Genomic DNA, 19,967 nt, shown 5'->3' with positions numbered 1-19,967 from the left:
TTTGGCACATTCAAAGTGCTCTTACAGCGTTATATCAACGAATTCGAAGAATATTAACGCCGGTTCCGTGAAAGGGTACTACTTACTGTTGGCACGCTCAAAGACCAAGGCGCGTTGCTAGCAATTTTGCAGCTATTTCATTCTCGACGAAGAAGACGAGGCGGGATTATTCTGTGTTCTTGCGCTTCATTCGAGAACCTAAATCTCCTCGGTTTTAATAGCTTCCCTTTTCCTCAGTTATCTCACGATTGATCGCAAAGAGACGCGGACCTTCTCTCTGTTTCTAACGGAGCTTGAAAGTTGAATTCAAAACGTTACGAGGCGCCTGGAATCCCTGAAACGGACCGTCTTAAACTCTTCGTTTATTCTTGCCAAATTACTGCCGCGCCCTTTTCTGATTTTTGAATTATTCGCGACAAGACAAGTACTAGGGTGGTCCTTAGTTACAGGGATCAAAAGTTTTTTTTTTAGTTCTTTTTTTTACACTTCCTCATACATTGTGACATTTGATGAAAAAATTATTTATGCCAAATTTTAACGTGATTGGACAACTAGAACACGCACCGTATTTGAATTGAAATTTTGAAATTATAACGATTTTGCATTAAAGTCGAATGTACTTGTATCGTCTTATTCTAAAATTAACCGATATTTTTTGGTGAAATTATAATTCCTTTAGTGTATAATAATAATTATATTTGCTCTTTAAAACTTCTACTGATTTGTAAAAATAGATGGTTTCCCTGATTTTAACAAGAGCACCCTGAATTCATTTCTTCAGAATGAAAACACCCCTTATCTGTAAATAGGTAAATATACCTTTAAAATCAGAGGAGGTAACAAAAAATGGTTACAACGTTTAATAGTTTCTCAGAAGATGTTATTAAAAAGATACAAAATTTTTATTTGAATAAAAATCTCCACTATTGTTATTTAAATTGCGTATTGGAAAAAATTATTTACAAACCACATCGTTAGATAACTTTAACGTACACGTTTTCAATTATAATTCAATGTTTAACGAGAAGAAAAATTCAAATTATTTTCAACCAGGGAAAAAATTTAAATTATTTTAAATAATGGTAGCAGAGAATTTTTGTTATATAAAGGAAAAAATGTTATCTATTTATTAGTATCCTTTTAAAAAGCATAGCAAGATTATTAAATTTTTTTACCAACTGTAGTTTTAAAGACATATAGACAAATATTTAAGAGGTGTTTTCATCTTGAAGAAACAAATTGTAACTTGTAATAAAAATAGCTCAAATCTTCAATCAAGAATCCCCTAATAAATAAATTTAAAGTGCAAATAACTTTTCTCTGATTTTCCCTCTTTACAATTGCCTTCGCTAACAAATCTTTAATTCAGTGTCAACATTCCTTCTTCAAAAAATCTATTTTTTATATTGCTTTCTTTAAGGCAAATGTTTTACAGACTTTATACAAATAAAATAATCTTAATAAGCATTGAATGATATAAAAATGAAGTAAGATATATACAACAGAATACAATTCGAAAATGACTCTAAAGACTCAAGTTCACGATAAAATACTGTGAATAAAAACTGTTTTAAACATTTGGATGAGATTTCTCAGTTTCGCGTAAAACTTGATCGCATACCGTTCTTTGAAGTTTCTTGTTTCCATTTTCACGGTGCGTTATACGTATATGTATATGTACAACACGTATTTGTGTTAACCTGTTGAAACTTGTACCGGAGGCAAAGTAAGGATTATACAATAGCTTTCGGCTCGATGCAGTTTTGTTTGTGCACTGTTTCTACTTTCGACGAAAGAAGAATGTTGCGTTAGTTTTTTTTATCATAGTATGCAATACAAAATATAGCGTTTCGCTACCTTTAATAATTATTTTAGAAATTTTAGTGGATCAAAAAGTGTCAGTGAGCCACATAGAAAGCTACATACTGCCTAGAGTCAAATCCTGGTCAACACTGTTGCAAGCAAATACTTCTTACATGTTTTACACAACAGAGCTTTTTTTAATTAATTAATTACAATTTTATAATTTCTCCGATGGATGTTTGGAAAATTATTTTAACGTCTGTTGTATAGTATGTGGGCGACAGGTCCCCATCGAGGTATCACCACAAGTATTAGGTTGTCCGGAAAGTTCTTTTCGCGTTCGTCGCTTAAGGCCTTGTCTCGCTGTGTTTAAGTAAACAAACAACCAGAGAACTCTACCGTCAACTGTATGGTTATTAGTTATCCTCTGGCAGTACAAGAGAACATTTATTGACGTCAGTAGAAAGTTTGTCGAGTGTTTTTCGCCTTGTGAAAGATGGAAAACCAAAAGATGCATTTGCGTCATGTGATATTTTACTGCTTTTAAAAAGGCAGTAAGTTTGAAAATACTGCAAAGAAGATTTGTGACGTTTATGGGGACCAGTCTATAACTGTTCAAACAGTCCGTAATTGGTTTAGAAGGTTTAGAGCCGGAAATTTTAACCTTAAAGATAAATATTGCAGCGGCCGTCCATCCACCACTGATACTGACCTTATCAAGGCCTACCTCGATGAAAACCCAAGATCTAGTGTTCGTGAGATAGCAAATGCTTCAAACATGCCGCGAACAACGGTTCATGAACATTTGACAAAGCTTGGATACGTTAAACGATACGAAGTGTGGGTCAATCATCAACTGACGGAAAGCAATCTTCTGAACCGAATCTCAACATGCGATTTACTCATCCAACGTGACAAAAGAGACCCGTTTTTGAAAAGTTTGATTACTGGGGATGAAACTTTGATCCTCTACGACAACACTGCACGCAAACGATCTTGGTCGAGTCGAAATAAGAGTTCTTTAACGGTAGCAAATGCTGGACTTCACCTGAAGAAAATATTGCTTTCAATTTGGTGGGGCTGGAAGGGTGTTCTTTACTACGAGTTACTTCCGCAAGGGCAAACGATTAACAGTGAGAAATATTGCACCCAACTCGAAAAACTGAAAGAGGCTATCATTGCAAAACGTCCAGAATTGGTGAATAAACGTGGCGTCGTGTTCCACCACGACAACGCGAGGCCACACGTTTCTTTTAGCGATCTTGATTTCACGTGTATCTAATATATACGTGTACACGTGTAATTAACATATTCGTATCTTAATCCGTGTACTTTTCAATACACGGGTACACGGGTATTGAAATACACGGATACACGTGTATTGAAATATATGGGTACACGGATCATAATATGTATACATGTATCCGTTTATTGAGGTTCACGGATACACGTATCGAAATGTACTGTTCCACATGTATTACCCGTACCGCAAGTTTTATTTTATAATTAAATATCAGAATATTTAGATGTGTAAATTGTTTATGAGACTTAATTTACTGGGTAGTAGGTGAAAATAAGAAACATTATGGTTTTGGTTAATAAAGTTCAATTTATTAAATTTTTGTTTTGAGATAAGAAAACTAAGGTGTTAACATTCTCTGGAAGCAAACGGTTTCTTTTTTTTGTTACAATATTTCCAGCGCATGAAAAGCATTGTTCCGACATCGCCAAGGTTGCTGGAATTGTTAAATATTTTTTGGCAACTTCGGAAATTGCTGGATATTTGTTTGCCCTAGCTTTCCACCATTCAAATGGATTTAAATCAAAGCGTAATTGTGGCTCGGTCATATATGTTTCAATTTGAATATAAACATCATTCTTATCGGTGATTTCGTTGTATAAAAAAAAAACCAAAACAAAAATTTTTCTTATCTCAAAACAAAAATTTAATAAATTGAACTTTATTAACCAAAACCATAATGTTTCTTATTTTCACCTACTACCCAGTAAATTAAGTCTCATAAACAATTTACACATCTAAATATTCTGATATTTAATTATAAAATAAAACTTGCGGTACGGGTAATACATGTGGAACAGTAAATTTCGACACGTGTATCCGCGAACCTCAATAAACGGATACATGTATAGATATTATGATCCGTGTACCCATATATTTCAATACACGTGTATCCGTGTATTTCAATACCCGTGTACCCGTGTATTGAAAAGTACACGGATTAAGATACGCATATATTAACTACACGTGTATCTTCAATACACGTTCAAAATCAGAAACTCTAGTTTCTTTACCCGTGCGAACAAAACTTTTAGAGCTTGATTGGGATGTTCTACCGCATCCTCCATACTCTCCAGACCTTGTACCATCGGACTATTATTCATTCCTTTCCCTCAAAAATTTTCTTCGCAATAGAAAATTCACATCAGTTAATGAAATAAAAAACGGCCTCGAGGAATATTTAAACAGTAAAGCAAGGGAATTTTGGAAAAGCGGCATTATGAGCCTTCCGGAGCGATGGCAAAAGGTGGTAGAACAGAATGGATCATATATTATTCAAGAATAGTACACAGAACCCAAAATATTTTATACTTAATACCTGTTAAAAAAACGAAAAGAACTTTCCGGACAACCTAATATATAATAAAGTTACGAGATAAATAACAAATTTAAATTAACACATCTAAACAACAGGAGCTTATTTGGAAAGAATCTATGATTTTACCAAAGTAATTTCCACATCCTTCCTCTTTTGTTAGTGTCGAAAAAGTACAGTTTCCGTGGAAAAAGGTCTGAGCCAACGACGGGGACTGTGTTTCTCAGGATCTAGCCGCGAAAATGGACCGACGGCAATTAACTTCGACTGCACAGACATTGTGTATCCTGACAGGAAACTCGTATATCGTCCATGCAACGGAATCATCGGCGCATAATCCTGACAAAAGTTTGTTTGCACGTTACGGGTGTAACATGTTAATGCAGACGCGGCCTGGACCGCATTTGGCCCGACACCGGGCTTCCCGGGTAATGACAATCGAGATAATAAATCAAGAGGGTCCGGTAGAAACGTCGCGGGACGAGGGGTGGCGACGCGGAGGGTGCAATATGCGGGCCCAGATCCGCGTTAACAAATGTCTCTATTCGACGACGACGTGTTTCTATGCACGGTAACCCCCGATGAGCCGTAAAAATCACGGATTGAGTTAGGTCCTTGCAGCACATGGTATTAATTCTTTACTACGTGTGTACGTATGCTTCAGAGGAGACGAATCGAAGACTCGAAGACCCCCTCTTCCATCGGCGATTATCGCGTCAAGCGTGAGAAATGGGAATATTATGCCACTTTTGTGTTTGATGTTCGCGCGCTTTTTCATCGGACGGGGCGCTGCGAAAGCCGGACCGTCGAAGCACGGAAGTGTTTGCTTTTTAAATTTGAATTTCAATCGCCGGGAACAGAGCAACGTTTAAGAGGAATTTTTGGGGTGAAATTTATGGCGCGTCGAGGATGACTTAACGCGGAAGCGACTCTTCGTAGCCATTTTATATCAGGGGTTTCCGTTTAGTCTTAAAGTGTTTCTCGAGTAAAATGTAAATAACAATAATTATAATAATAGAAAAATATAAATGTAAAAAGGAACATAAGATTATAACCGAAAAGGCCCACACAGAAATTGTTAATTCAAACAAACGCATCCTTGTCTGAAATAAAAATGTAGACTTCTATCTAAACCCCGTTTTGCGATCCCAGAACTATGTTAAAGGTATCTTTAACTATTTTAAAGAAACTCAACTGTATGAGCTATACTAATGGTGGATGCGAAATTAAGTCCAAACGAAAAGGAACAAAATGGTATGATAATAAAAGTAATTGGACTTTACTCTAGAAAAAATTTTTTATTTCGTATTTACTCGCTTTTACCTCTGACCTTCGATCACAGCCCTCAAGGGTCGCCACCAGAACTTGCAACAGGATCATCTGAAATAAAAAATACAAAAATGAAAAATATCTCCCAATCATAAATTCAAAAACACTCGATTCTTTTGTGGAGATTTCTCTGCGTAAAAAACCCCGTTTTGTTCAAATCTATCTTCCGATTTTTTTTTCACATGAAAAGCAAATAAAGTTTACTGCGAAGGGTCAAAATTATTTACCGTTAGTGACGCAGAAACAACAGAGATTATTTTGTTCTCCCGTGAAAGTCAGCAACGCGATAAATTATTCACGACGAATATCATTACGAGGGAAGAAAGATACGCAATATTGTTACGAATATTCCGGTTTCGACTCGTCGGTGCTACCACGCTTCGTCTCGAATACGATCCACCTAGCTTAATCCCGCGCTGATCCTGACGAACCGGTTGTCCCCCTTATCTTTACGTATTTGAATAAGTTTCGGACAATAATTTCTACTTTGCGTACATAAAATATCAACTTAGTGCGAGGAGACGGTACAAAGCCGCCCGGGCGAGAAATGATTCTTTGGGAGCCGCTTTTAAGTGGACGCCATACTTTCCATCCCCTACGACGCGAAGCCATTGGGTATCATCGAGAAGACGGACCGAGCATAATTTCTGAGGAGCGTGTAAATGCGTTCTTTCGGGAACCCGGAGGAATCAAGATAAAACGTTCGAATCTCCACAGCCGCAAAAAACCACGGACGAGCGCCGCAACGTTGAATAAAAAAGTCAACGAGCTGTCTGTACAGTGGAATTTTAATTTAAACCTCGCCCGTTAGTCGCAGGGGTGAAAATACATTTAAATCGCAGGATTGCGTAATTCGAGCGTCGATTTGGTAAAAATCCAGGATACACGACACCGTATATTTTGGTTGTTGCTTGTTTCGAGGTCTAGACACTACGCAAATCCACAGACGACAAACTACCGGATGAACCTCTGCAGAACCTGGGAGACGCCTGACAAGATGGATGTTTTCCGCGCGATTTATGTGTGTTCTCCGAACGCTTAAAAAGTCGTCCAGAAACAGAGCGCAATCTGAACCAAAAATTATTTCGCGAACCCGAAGATATCGTTTGAAAAATTTTTTTAATCTATTGATTATACTGAAAAAGACACGACGCGCATGAAAGTCAAATTTTGTTAAATAGGAAAAATACAAACATCGGAAATAGAATTCTTCAGTGCCCAATAGAATTTTGAAGTCGTGAAAAATTGAACCGTTTGTCTTAAATTTATTTTGACATATCGAAAATTATTTTACAAACTTGAAGATATTATTCTGGGTCATCTAAGACTGGAAATATTTTTGAAACTATTATACTGAAAAAGAAACGCCGCGAGGGGGCAGTCACTGAGGCCAAAGGAGGCTATACTAAATATTAAAGTTAATTTTCTTTCAAGTATAAATTAAGATCTCCAAAGTGGTCACTTTTTTTTATCATATATGAAAGTGCTTGTTTTGTTAAAATAAAATTGTAAGTTCTTGTTGTTGCAAATACTCGTTTAATTTTTGTAACAAACCTTTGGTGTGACAATAAATCTTAAGAAAAAATCCAATAATAGGAACTTTTTTTATTAAAAACACTAGTTTTAATATATTCTACGATACGATATAGGATGGTGACTTTATTATGCCGATCACTGTAAGAAAATCAAGCTTTTTTAAATAGAAAAATACAAGCACCCTAAATAAAGAATTCTTCGGTATCCAATAAAATTGAAAACTCGTGAAAAATCGACCTAATTACTTGAAATGTATTTTGACATACAAAAGTTCTTAGTACCTTTTCGAAAGATTTTTAAGCGCACACGCTAGACTTTTTCACTATCAAAGAGCCTTCATTAAAAGGGTTGTAGGTGTCGTAAAAAGCGTGTAGTGCCTTTTGCCATGAATTTAACACATATTTTCCCTGAAGGGGCTTGTCGTTTGGCGTCAACCCTTCAATCAGTGCATTTGCTAATACGATCGTCCCGGCACAGTTTCCTTTGCACGCGAGGTCGGGGATTAATTTTATAAGCGCGAGCAGGAGGTCGATTCGATCTAAAAAGCGCGAAACTGCCGGACTCGGTCTGAAACTGGTGCTCGCGCGAAAATTGGAACGAACTAATCGCGCGACTCTCCCCGGCCCCGGCGTCGAAAGTCGTCGTTAACCGAGTGTGGCGTATACGAGGAGCTTAAAGGCCCGACACGATAAAGGTAATCGGCGCTCTCGGCTAATGTAAGTGGCGATTTAGCGCGCGAAATCGATGGAAATTAAAATACATCGGTTAAACGCCGCTCGGCCGGCCACGGGACCAAATTGTCGTTTAAGTATAGTCCGCTCGCGCCTCTCGTTTCATCGTGTGCCACGGTTATCGAGGAACACGCCAACCGATTCCGTCCAATAATTTGCCCGGACTAATTCGCCGCGCCGTAGAACGTAGCCGCCGATCTTCGACTGTAATTTCCGACCCGGACGACGAAGACAAATCGAATACCGGCCCCGTCACGGATAAATAAAAAGAAACAACCGTGAGGAACTCGAGTGTCATGGATTATTATGGAGATCGTGTTTTCTCGATTAAATTTTTGAACCTGCTCGGTAATTTCAAACAATTTATTTCGTTATAATATTTGGTTATTTTCGTGTATTCTGCTCTAATAGAAAATCTTGATACTCTAACCAGAAAGACTCCACTTCTTCAGTTTTTTTGCTGAAGAGATCGAAAAACTTTTTAGTATGGTATTTTCTTAATTTATTTTGTTACAATACCTGAGTACCTTTTATGAATTTTTCTTTAATGGGGAATTCTGGTAATCTAGCCTGAAAGAATCGATTTCTTTAAGATTTTGCCCAGATATTTATTCACGTTTACACGATATTTAAAATTTCTTTTTAGTGAAAATACTAAAAATTCGATGAATTGTATAATCTTATATAGAGTAGATCTTAAACAGCGATGTAGCCTTTAATACGTATATTTAAAATTGGAAAATTATTCAAAAATGAAAAGCTTCACAACTATTTTACATAAACTATTATCAATTTGCAATTTTTTTTATAATTTGTAACACTTCGTCTGTATATGGAGGGGATTAAATGTTGTAACCCAGTGTCCTGCCTTTTAAGAATGTAATTATAGTCATATGCTTATATGCATGTTTATGAAGCATAAATGATAATATGTAATGCATAGAAAAAGATCGTCCGAGGCAAGGCGATTTTGAAGTCGACCTTGTCTTTTTAAACGAAACCCATTTTGTATCCCCTAAGCTGACAGCCTCTTAATGTGAATTCAACGACCTTTGCAGCAAGGGCATGCAGAGTCATTCAAGGTCACGAATGTGTAATGAAGTTGTCCTGAAAGAACATACGTATGTATCGTTATCTTTCATAACAGATGTCCAATCTTTCGTCCTTCAACATGTTGACAAGACCAAAGTCCCTCCAGATCGTTTTATTACGGATTTGCAACCTTGAATGTCCTCTATTTACAAGTAACCAAACTCGTTTTAGCCCCGTGCAACATTGGGGTAACTTGACACCCCATTACATTTATAAATATGTGTTTCAACTTCGCTCTCTTTCGTTGTAAAATGTAAAATACTGTACTGAGTTTAATAATTAGACAAAATTTTCTCAAAATAAAACTTTCAATCTTCAAAGACAAAAATCCTGCACGTAATCTACAATAATCACGGCTCGAATGTAAACAGTATAGGTTGCTACTTGTACTCATTTAACAAAGAAGACCAAATAATATTATATACAAATAATTAATTATACGAAAAAACGTTTCTAACATATTAAGTATATCCTCAAACTTCAATTTTCTGTATTTCACAATAAAGCGAGCAAAATTACAGAGTATTAAAATAATTAAATGTAAGTAGAGAAATTAGACTCTATATAATTAAACGAAAACTTTGCCAGGAGCTGTTACAACGATCATCAAGCAAACACAAACAAATCGTTTGCGAGGCAAGCACGACGTCCTTGCATCGGAATTCATGCACAATCGAGGCTCCTTTACGAACTGGTGCTTCGACTGCGGTGTATTAACGTTCCATCATGCTACCGGCGTTACCAGCATGACTCTGCGTTTCGGTGTAAATCATCGACAAACGTCAGGATCATCAACCACCGGTCCGCTCGCCATCCACGGGGAGCACAATCATCGACAGACGATCGAATTTTTTCACCGAACTCGTCCGGAGCCACGATTTTTGCACGGATTTCCTGATTGGATCGCGTCGATTACGATCCCCTGCACACGTTTCAATGACTAATTCGTTTCGTTCTACGATAGCGGCCTATTAATTGTTCGACCAAGCGAATGGTCGTTGTTTTATTGGACCACCGGAGATCGTATCAAAAAATTTCCTGCTGGGATTAATCAACCGGATGCGCATTGTGGCAGTTTTCTAATTGCTACTTGCTGGACACTGTTTCCCAGTGCTTTTAAACAAACTCGCCGAACCATGAATTATTCGACCACGAACAATGCAGTTTAATTCGAGAATCGTATAACCGAACGATAAAACTGGTAAATATACGAATCGATTTGAATCCGAACTCGAATTCGAAGTTCCGGACTATTTTCAATATGGCCGGAGACTCTATCACGTGAATTAATATACCACTTTGTGAATTACAATCGTGTCTATAGTTCGCTTTATGCATAATTTGATATTATTATGAGTAAATATTACCACTTTCGTCCAATATTGTAGGAGTCAGAATTAATTTTAACCTCCATGAAACAATTTTAACTGTAACAAGTCCTACGAATGGTAGAGGAATAACGCATGTTGGGTTAATTTTGTATTTACGTATCTGTTCTGACTATATAAGTTTGTACACCACAGCATTGTTCGTTAAATTGTATTCAACAACAACAATAATAATTTTCACTCATATAATCCTTCAGTAAATAATTAAAAACACAAATCCTCTTGGTTACTGATAAAATGTAATATCTAGTAAACATGATATTGTGCGTTTACAAAAACCTGGACATCTTCGTAATAAAAAAATATAAGAAAACATCACGAACAATTCCTGTAAGATTTTTACAGCGAAGATGATTTTACAAGACAGTATTTTAACAAGGAAAGGGATAATTAACAAGACTATGTTTCGTTTGGATAACATAATCTTCCGATAATACAGCATTCGCATAATAAAGCGCTCGGACAACAGCAGATGGAATAATGGAGTTTCAGCCGTAATAATCTTATTATACGGTACAATCGCCGATTAATCTCGACGAAATAAACTCGAGGCTTGTTTCCAAGACGGTCGTACGCGATTACTCATGGCTGTAAGTGATTATCGCGATAAATGCATCGACCTAGTTGTACGAGTCCATACGTTTGAGACCTGCTCCGTACGATTTCAATCGATACTCTGCGCCAGGATTTCCAGGGCACATATTCATGATCCTGCGCTATCGATCGATGGAGATACGAGCTCGAGGAATCTTGAGAGCTTGCTTCTGAACGTTCGGTGAAATGAGCTGTGACCGATGGCTCGCCGAGGTATTACCGTACGCGACAAGCAATCTGCTTCCGTATATACGCGTCCTTCCAAATTATATTGTTCGCTTCGTAACTTCTTGTTTAACGATTTCAGATTTGGAATTTATTTCGAAATAAATCGATGCCATATCGAGTCAGATTTTCGTTACTTTTTCGAATGTTGTCGAATATGAGAGAAAGTACTGTCTAACAAAATTTTAAATTTAATCTCAAAAACGATGTAGAATCCACGGACGTACGAACCGGAAATTGAGTATAGTGAGCCACCTGTTGGTGACTCTTGGCGCTTGGGTTTGAAGGTGCGCAAAGAAAAGTTGTCAACACTTATTTCTAACGTATGGAACGGACTTAATCATTGACATTTTTATACGTAAAAGAATTATAATAATAATAATTTATTGAACGGGTAACACCAGAGTCTACATGACAAGAGACTACATATAATAGAATTACAATATGATCGATAATATGATTAACATACCTGTATTAAATGTTTATTTTTATTATTTGTCGATTCATTTATTATATATTTGTTCTAAATAGGCTCAATGAATTTGAAAAAAGTCTAATCAATTTTTATAATTTATTTTAAGTGGGAGACAAGACGTTCGATGTATTTTCAATTTTTACTTTTTGAAATTTTTTGTGTATTATGGCTAGTTTCGAAATACTGTGTCCCGCCAATAGTATTTAGATAAAAATTTAAAATATAAAATTCCAACAACAAAAAATCCTAGATTAAAGGAATATGTTTTATTCCTATCTACTCACTTTCGTTCATCGAATATACGAAAATAGTTCGTGGGCTGAGAATTTGACAAAATAGTTGACGATGTGCAGTTAAGCGAGATTACGCGGCGTGAAACGCACCAGTGCAAACGCGACGAAAGGCGTATTGCTTAACCACGCTAAACCATCCTGTAAACGTGACCTGATTAACAAGCGATTCGACGACGTAGACCGTGCATAGCTCGATGAACATACTGAGATTCGAGACCCATTCGGTGGAATCCAAGATCGCTGCACGTGTGTACGCGTATTCCCGAGTTCGTAGCATTAAGCGATTAAATCCTGGCAGTCCTCATCAATCTGTTCCGCGTCGAATGCGCTCCTTTCTTCGATAACAATTAATCGCGTATTTTCGCGTTCGAGTCACGGGCAACGCTCCACGAGGAGAAAACGTACCATTAACGCTTATTCGTTCATCAATTTGGTGAATGGATACCGCGATACGTTTAAGAATGACACGTCGGAAAATAAATGCGCCTGTTCGTCGCGTGGGCGTCACGTCGGTCCTCCGATTCCTTTTTACGAGGCGACCGCGGGGATATCATCTGAAGCTATCGATCATCGATACCAGATTCAATTACCCTATTGTGTTTCCAACGAGCTACGAGTGTGTCTTACTCGACGAAGGGATTACTCAAGCACTTTCACAATGGAACGGATGGAATGTGGCGTGATTAATCAAAGACTATCGAAATGCATCGGTTTAATTAATGCATTCGTGCGTCCTACGGGCTCGATCGAATAACTATAGATAGAACTTAAGACGATTGTGCTGGGCTATACAAGCGTGCAGATTAAGTCTGCGAGTAGAAAACTGTGAGACGCGCGTAAATTTATATTTAATAAACAAAGACAAAGCTAGTTCCAATGGTGTAACTGTTTGGGAATCGTGAAAATAAATTTTATTTACTAATTTTTCGGATTTTCATTATTTAACACACTAAAAAAAAAAATGATCTATATGTATATAAAAATGTACATTTGGATTTTATTTGAAATATGTAACTGATTTTTTAATATGAAATTATTTGCATTCGTAAGGGTGAGTTATTTTATTTCAAAATTACTTTTCTTGATTATCTTCACGAAACAGTAATTTCAATATTGTTTAACGTTAATATGACACAAAAATGGAAGCAATGCAAACTATTAAAGAAATAGTAGAAGTTAAATTTAAAAAACATGTCATTAAAAAAAAATATATTTGAAAACTGTGACACCTTCTAAAATAAAAACTTTGAGTCTTTTCCAAAAATAAATTGTTCAAACTGCTGTACAAAAATCAATAATTAATTCTGATTCTTTGCATCCAGGTAAAGAGTTAAAACTGTATATTAGTCTTTACAGTTTTTAAATTGGTTTATTATTCTTTCCGTATTTTCGTTTCAAGATATGTTTCTTTCGAGAAGGATTGAAACCAACAGTCGAACCGTAGAGACTTAAATAAAATTAGTCTCGTTCGATCGTTTTGCTTTCAGTAACCAAACGACTATACCCTAGGCGATCAGAACTGCACGTTTATCCTCGATCTACTGTCCATGGTATTTTCCAATTAACGTTTAAGCCCCGAACACGTTAGCCACTAGAAGGATCGGTGCACTTTGTGGAGTTTGTTAAACCATTCTGTTTGTGAAACAGGGAACGCAAATCTGCAAGTTGCAAACTCTTTGTCTCACAAAGGGACAAGCGTTGCAGCGTAGGAAACCTGTCCAACGATAAACATATTTCGCTTCCTTTGTGTCTGACCCTTTCTGCCCTACATTCCTGCATTTACAAAACTGCAGGTTTCGGTTGTAAAATGAAATGGAACTTTTAGATTTCAAATACTGGCGACTTTCGTATAAGAATACTGCCTAGTAAGTTATTCGTTCCTTAGAAACAACATTTCTTCGTTCAAACATTTATTTTAGCCAATACAACTACTATCAAACAATTTAGCGAGAAAATAACAAACGATAAAATCATATTAATCACTTAAAGAAGTTATTTTATATAGGGTGTTCGGCCACTCCTGGGAAAAATTTTAATTAGGGATTCTAGAGGCCAAAATAAGACGAAAATCAAGAATACCAATTTGTTGATGAAGGCTTCGTTAAAAAGTTATTAACGTTTAAATTCAAAAATTTCGAATCTCACTAAAAAAATTACTTTCTGTTGCGAGGGTCAATTACAATCATTTTTGGTGAAGAGACATATCGTCGAAATCCTATCCACTTTCTAGGAAAAAATTCAAGAAGGTGTGAAATTTTGCGACGGAAAAAAATTTTCAAATCGTTCTGGAAAAATTATTTTCGATTGCGGGGGTCAATTACAATCATGTTTGGTGAATAGACATATCCCCGAAATCCTGCGCATTTTCGAGAAAAAAATTCAGTACGGGCGGAACTTTAAACGTTAATAACTTTTTAACAAATCCTCCATCAACAAATTGGTATTCTTGATTTTCGTCTTATTTCGGCCTCTAGAATCCCCAATTAAAATTTTTCCCAGGAGTGGCCAAACACCCTGTATACCTGGACAGATTTCGATATTTTTATATTCAATTACATAAAACTTTTTCATTGTCGAAGCTAATGTCTTATAACTCCGGTTAAGCAAAATTGTATTATTCTGGTTTAAATAGAAAATTTGTTGTAATATTTAACTTATAGAGATATTACTTACAAGTAGTCTTATTTCTCAGGCTGTCTTATAGTTTTTAGCAGCGTCCTTCGTTCGACAGGGGATGATTTGACAAACAGTTACAAATATAATTTCTGTAGAAATAACAATTTTCATTAAATCATTAACAATGCGTCAGTCTAACTCCATTTTCCATTACAGTCGTTCGGTTTAGCGTTGTCCCTTCGAAACTGATCGATTCATTTGGAGATACATTTCCTGTTCGTGGACCTCGTGACGAGCATCGTCTCCACCCTGCATATTAACCTTGATCTTAATCGTGGAGCACCGGTTGCTCGTTGTCGAAACGACGCCGTTGACCCTAATTCTCCCTGTAATCCTTTCACGACCCAGCTCGAACGCGTTCGAACATAAATTGCCGGCTGGACGCGGCCTTCGCCTAAGCGTATCGTTTCTAACATGATAAATACACCATGATAAATTTTCATCCAGCTTGATTCACACGGCCTAGGCGGCTTCGTCAGGTCAAACGCGAATACGACGCATTTAAGGCGGTTTCCAGCTCCCCCATAGACGTTCGTTCTCGCGAATAGGATATGAGCACGCGTAAGTTCCTCCATCCTCGTCCGCCAACAATCCAGTTTCGATCCCAGCTGGTCGATCATAAAAGTCATGGCGCCCCGTAAATTTGGATTGCCAATTTACCTGCGTCCCCGCATTTTCATTTATACCGGATAAATATATTTCAAGCCGCTCCTGCCTCCCCATACAGCTTCCCTCTAATCCAGCGTACACCGTTTATTGCGGCTATCAGGGAAGCCTTTAACTAAATGGAACGGTTATTGGTCGAAGACACGCTGCTTTCTTATGAATTATGACCGGATATATTAATAACTGTTCGTCGAGTGTGCACGTGTCTTCGGTTTTAGATGAACTGTCGTTCGGGGAAAAGTGTTTCTGATGGAATATTGCCGATCAATTTGGCGTAAGAAATGGTAGGGTAGGACCTAGGACTCATAACCTGAGTACTATACATATGTATAACCTGCGCTCTTAATTCTTTATATCGACGATCTATCAGTTGTTGGGGTGTGATACTGTGAGCTTCATCTTTTACTCTTCAGACGAGCCGATATGTGTTTTTGTTTCTTCCATATATTATTGAAGTAGGAAAGAAAATATATCGAAGTTGTGTCAAATATTTATCAAGACTCAAATGTGGACGATTTACTTAAAAATAAAAATTATATTTTGTATTTCGACTCATCTAAACAACACATTCTCTCGTTTGATAATTCTTTATTATTCTCTATTATTTTCTTTTTCAATGTGCATTTATTTATTAAACGTATCACTGTCCAGTCTGCACGTTCAATTTTATAAGTTAAGACCGAATTTTGATCCTTATTGAGTTTGTGATTTACGGTACAATTAATCAAGAAATTTTGTTTCTATTAACTGCTATATTATGGTTGTAGTATTTGTTGAGGAATGTAGCTTACGTATTCCGTCCTTGGCTAAAGAAATCCTGTGGATAGTCAGTAGTGAAAGTGTGGGATTTACAAGTTTGATGTTTCTTTCATGAAACTTGTGATTAAATAAATTTATGGCTTTGACAGAAAGAAAATATATTACGGTTCTGTTTTTATAGAGAGGATTAGAAAATTTATGAACCAATCTGACCAAGTTGCTTTTCTATACCAATCATTTTCAAATATCTGCCATTTTATTATTGTTTCTTTTTAAACAAGGAGGAAAGGAACTATTCTCCAAATATATTTTATTCATTAAAGTGCAACTGGGACTTCGTGTCTTCCACGGATTCCAATAGCTACACAGGTATCCACTTGTAACTTCCGAAGTTCCAAGACTGTGAGCGCAACGATTAATGCATTTAATGTAATACTGCTAATGACCAACTTCGAAATAGTTTCCTCGTAGATTGATACATGGTTGCCGGAGTTTCATGAGGTCTTTAAGCTTCGACTGATAGAGCGGGGACCGAAGGAACCTGTTCTTCCCAAATTGTATTTGATTGCTTGCAGCAGGTATCTGCTTGAAGGTTGACGCATTGCATTGTCAGTGCACCCGTGCATTTTAGACAAATAAAGAGCAATTTAAGCGACAGTATACAGTAAAAATTTATTTTCCTTTAATAATTAATATAATAGCACAAAAGGAACTTTTATTTCTGACATTGTTTTGTAAATATATAAATTCTACTGACAACGTTACTTACTGGAATATTTAGTTTGAACTGTTCGTTTTACTGCATTAATGAAGAATACAAGGAAAATTTTTGTAATAAAATTTTATTACATTGTCTTCTAAATTCAATCTCTTTTCATTTTAGACTTTATTGGAATACTATTTATTCTTATCAAAATCAAAGAACCTGCATAGATAGAAAACTATTACCAATTATTAACAATTGTAGATAATGCGATTCAATTCAGCCTTCGAGAAAAGAGAAATATGTACTGCTTATGAGACGACCTGATACATTCTGTGTATGGGAATATAAATATCATCTCCTGTACCAACTTCATAAAATACCGACGTTATTTCCCCGGTAGATTACAACTTTAGTGCCCAGAACACGCGAGAATTCGAGCCAATAGCACCGAAGATAAACTTATCACGTTCTAGTGAATAGCTGGGGACTATAATACTATGTTATGAAAGTAAGGATTAACTGAAGAAGGCTCCAGTATTCAAAATGAACCTCTCTGGATAATAGGCGCAAGAAGAATGAAGGAAAAGTTAGATAAATTATTAGTCGATACGGGTTCTTTATTTTCTTCGAAACTTTCGACCATCCAATTTTGATCTGTCTCCTCAAGAGTCGCTATTAATTCTTTGTCACCTTTATTGTTAAAAAACTTCACAGCACTATTATAGTACTTAAGAACTAGTAACCAAGATTATACTTTCAAATAAACTACAAGACTTTAAGGGGTCTTTTTTATTACAAATTTATTCATCGTCTCTGATACGTTGGCTGACTTTGACTATCCTCAGAGTTAAGTTCTATATGTCCAGACCGCTTTTGGAATGATTTTGTTATTTTTTGATGACCCCCAGTATCAGGAAACAATAAAACAATCCGTTCAGAAGTTACGATTTTTGATATACATATACACATAAAAGGGGGAAACAATACTGACCACACATTATATTTTCGGTAAAGAATTTTTTTCTCGAAAGTAGGTAGGTTTTCAGGGGTATGTGTATTCACCAAAAATGATTGTAATTGACCCCCGCAATCAAAATTAATTTTTTTAGAACAATTAGAAATTGTTAAATTTTACCGACAAATTTCACATCTATTTGAATTTTTTTCTCGATAGTGCGTAGGATTTCGAGGGCATGTCTATTGACCAAAAATGATTATAATTAACCCCTGCAACTAAAAATAATTTTTTTAGAGTGATTTGAAATTTTTTTTTTAGATCGAAAAATTTAGGCACTAGACCCTGTCGATTTTTCTTAAAAATTCGTTTTTCATTTTTAATAAATTTGTTTGACGCGCTACCGAAAAGTTGTTTAATACTTTTTTTGTAGGTACCCATGAGCTTTACTTTAGAAAAAAGTTTCATTGAAATATATTCACTATTGTGGGAGTTATGGCTATTTGAAAATTGGACCATTTTTATGTGGTTTCTCTCACTTTACGGGGTCAAGGAACAACTTTCCCAATATTGTTAGAATTTCTACATATTCTTCACTAAAATACGTGTTATTTGCATTTTGAAACATTAAAATCCTTCAATCCGTTCAGAAGTTAGGACGTTTTAAAGAAACGCACGAAATACTGGAGTGACATTTCTGACCTGAAATTATATTTTCGGTAAGGAATTTTTTTCTTGAAAATGGTTAGGATTTCAAGGGCATGCCTATTGACTAAAAATGATTTTAATTGACCCCTGCAATTGAAAATAATTTTTCCAGAACGATTTGAAATCTTTTAATTTCGCCGAAAAATTTGTCCATCTACACCCTGTCGATTTTTTTGTAAATTTGTTTTAAATCTTTAATAAATTTGTTTATCGCTCTACGTAAATGTTGTTCAATACTCGAATCAAGTATCATTTCGATTAATGCCCCGTGTTCCCATTATTCCCCATATGATTCGACGTTCTGGTGACTCCCCCGTAGGTGGATCATCGTTCCTGTGTCTTCGTTCCGGACTGGAGTCGCCTACCTCGGAAACGACTTCGGTACCTCGCAATGCCGCGTAACTGATAGGATTAAGATCACCCGATGGTCTCGGTTCGGCGAGCTTAGATCGGGTTTCTACGCGGAGCTGGCCATGTAATTACGTAGGAAAAGATTCGCCCGGTATCACTTAGCTCTTGCTCTCACGAACGATCGCCTCTCATTAGCATAACCCCACGTAACGAGTCGGCCGTTTCGCACTTAGGAATCGGGGATACATACTTGATTTCGACCTTCGGACGAGGAAGAACACGAGACGACGGGAGGAGCTAATCCCGAGGGACGCGGAAAGCGTTCGAGGGGAAAAGCGAGTTGTACGGGCGGCGTGGCACGGGAGACGACTGATCCTTTATTTAGGACTTCTCACGTCGTCCCGCAACGTCTCACGGAAACCGTAGTTTGATTTCGTCCCGCCCGAAGGAAAGCGTCACCATCGATATCCATCGCTGGACGGCCCGCTACACACGAGCGACTCTTAGCACTAAAAATTCTACAAACTTCTTATTTATATAATTTTGTTGCTTTTCGTAAATGCAATCAAATAATAGTATCAATTTTTAATCGATAATATAATGTGTTTAGCTCTGTACAGTTGGAAATAAAGACAGTACTGATAACCACTGCGTAAAAATTATGGTACAGCTTCTAAATATTTCGTTTCTTTTCAATATCAAATTATAGAGCGGTTCATACGATGTAATATTTATGTGTTTATCTGTCAAAAGATATTTTAAACAATCTCATTGACTGTACTGAAACCGTGTACCAAAATGGACGCTCCGTATTCAGAACGCGACAGAATTGAACACTGATTAGTAACTTTACAATTACTGGTAATGTGAGATTAATCAATAAGTTACATGCGTACTCTGCAATCATAAAACCGTAATTTGGAAGGATTTCTAATTTCGCTACCCCTTTTTAGATCTTTCATAATTATTCTGATTCGACTACAATCAAAGCCATAATCGTCTCCGTTCTCGACGTAATAATAATAAGTGAATGGCGTCCACCGATTGCGTTCGCCTCGATTGTTC

General features: G+C 36.6%; 1 pseudogene; it reads left to right on the top strand.

Moving 5' to 3' along the window:
• Positions 1-2,299: 2,299 nt before the first annotated feature.
• LOC122401266 lies at positions 2,300-2,828 on the top strand (annotated as a pseudogene).
• The last annotated feature ends 17,139 nt before the right edge of the window (positions 2,829-19,967 follow it).

Source organism: Colletes gigas, unplaced genomic scaffold (assembly GCF_013123115.1).
Source record: "Colletes gigas isolate AHSC1104 unplaced genomic scaffold, ASM1312311v1 Colletes_gigas_Sc00023, whole genome shotgun sequence".
In the NCBI taxonomy this organism is placed as follows: domain Eukaryota; kingdom Metazoa; phylum Arthropoda; class Insecta; order Hymenoptera; family Colletidae; genus Colletes; species Colletes gigas.
Note: the sequence above shows the minus strand (reverse complement) of the source record. Positions and strands in the feature narration are given on the sequence as shown.